Here is a 2,500-nt window from a genome sequence, read left to right as displayed (position 1 = left end):
CTTTTTATGTTTTTAAATTTTGAGACAGGGTCTTGCTAAGCAGTTCAACTTGGCCTCAAACTTGGGATCCTCCTGCCTCAACCTATTGAGTAATTGGGGGTTTTAGGTGTGTGCCATCACACTTGAACTCATGTGCAAGTTTTGTGTGAGCACAAGCTTTCATTTCTCTGGGATAAATGCTCAGGAGTACATAATCTGGGTCATATGGTAGTTATGCTTAGTTTTTTTTTTTTTTAAGGATCTGACAAAATGTTTTCCAAAATGCTGTATGATTGTCCACTGCTACCACTGCTGTGTGAGTGATTGCATTCTCTGTGTCCTCACCAGCATTTGGTGGCATCACTGTTTGTTTGCATGATTGGAATAATTGCATCAAGCCTGTCCTCACCCCAAAGCATCTCCTTTAGTGCTACCAGATTTCATTTTTAGATCTGTACCTTAAAAAACGTGGAGGAGAGTACATTCTGGTAGAAATGTTGTAGATATCTGGATACATCTACTTCAAGGAAAGTCCTTAGTTACAACTTTTGCAGAGTCTACTAAGTCTATTAAGTTGAACAAAATGGATGGAAGAGAAAAAGGCTGAGTGCAGTCCTGAGAAGTACTTGTGATTAAGGTTGGGTGACTGAGTAATCAGGAAATTAGGAGTTTACTTTGCAAAAGAAAGCAAGACTAACTGGGCATGGTGGCATATGCCTGTAATCCCAACAATCAGGAGGCTGAGGCAGATTGCCATGAGTTTGAGCCCAGCCTGGACTACCCAGTGAGACCCTGTCTCAAAGAACTTAAAAAAAAGATTAATTTTTCAAAGAGCATATAATGCAGTGTCAGATACCCGACAGAGAGTTTAATAGGCAGATGAATGCCTTATCTCTTGTGTTGTATCTAAAGGGATCACTGTTGATATTTTCTCAGCAGTTTCTGTGGAAATGAGGAAAGAAATCTGAGGATACCTCTTGAAGCTGGAATGATAAGTAAAGAAGTAGAGATAGTCATTGAAGACCACTCTTTGGGCTGAAGAGTGTAAAGGAACAAGTAATACCTAGAGGACATTGCAGAAGAAAACTTTTAAATAGGGGAAATGTTTTTAAGCTGATTCAATTAGTGTTGGTAAAGAGGCTGAAAATATTGGGGGAAAATCTTATACATCGTTAACAAAAAGCACGAAATAATACTCCAAATTCATTTTAATGAAATACACAGAAGAGAGATTTATGGAGCAAGGTTCTTTTGGAGATGGGGGAGAATTTAGTTTCCAGTGGAGGGGAGGAAGTGAATGGGTAAGCAAGATTAATTTGTGTTTTGTTGAACTCAGCCTGATAGCTTTTCTCATTTGCAGGGTTCTCTGAGATGGAGTAAAAAAACCAGGAACAGTCCAGGGTCGGAACAGCCACCGAAGGATGTAAAGATGGTGTTGATTAAAGACTAGAATAAGATTGTTGAGTCTAAGGATGCCTGTTTGTAGGGGTGTCAATTTTGTACAGTGGGTCAGGTAAAGGCTTGAAAAGTTGAATTGAGAATTTAAAAGAAAAGGTGTAATTAGGAAGGAATGGTCTAAGGTATTCAGGTAGTGACTAAGTTGGAGAACAGGAATAGAATGAGTGAGAGTAGGGTCTAACTAGAAAAAAGGACACTGGAGGTAAGATTTCAGAGGTAAAGGAGGCAGTCATGAGCTCTGAGAGAACAGGTTAATGAAGGAGATGAAAGGTACTATGTTTCTTAAGATCCTGGAGTGTTAAGGAGTTTGCATTTTATCAAATTTTATGAAAAATCAAAGCGATAAGACAGTATTAACCTTTCAGAAACTACTTTGATGGCTATGTGATGGTGAAAAAAGGACCATAACTGGTAGCAGAGACACAGTAAGCTCATTGTTGTGGACTTTTGCACCAAATGGAGGGTTTTGTTTCAGGAGGGGAAGTGTTCTGTCACATTTGCTAACCTTTTCACTAAAATCAGTTAACTGAACTAACACCCTACCCTACTCCCTGCCTGGAGCACTGAGCTGCATGTCCAGCCTTTTTTAACGCAGGGTCTCCTTAAGTTGTCCAGGCTGACCTCAAACTTGTGATCCTCCTACTTCATACAGGTGAGCACCACCATTCCTGACACCAATCTATCTTGAACTTCTGGAAAGATCACATCTCCTCAGCTGTATTTTGTCCACAGTCATCATTACTATGTACAATTAGAACTTTCTTTTCTGTATGACACCGAGGAAAAGCTGACTTGGTGCTTTTATTACATTGAAGTTGTGGGGTCAGGGCTACAGTGGATGAAAACAGTGTAATCCTTTTCTGTACTTTTTATTACTTTTCTGAGAGGGTGTGGAAATTTTCAGAAACTGACATACAAATTCTGACTTCAATGTTTCTACACTATAGAAATATTTTTTATGTTATTTGTTCTGTCGAATTGTGAGTTCCTTCATGTTAACCTGAATCGAATTCATCTTGTTCCTAAAAATCCTAGTCTTCTGCATGTGTATATATATATATAT

This window comes from Fukomys damarensis, unplaced genomic scaffold (genome assembly GCF_012274545.1).
Source record: "Fukomys damarensis isolate Sample0158 unplaced genomic scaffold, DMR_v1.0_HiC HiC_scaffold_15, whole genome shotgun sequence".
NCBI lineage: Eukaryota > Metazoa > Chordata > Mammalia > Rodentia > Bathyergidae > Fukomys > Fukomys damarensis.
This window is presented reverse-complemented; position numbering follows the sequence as displayed.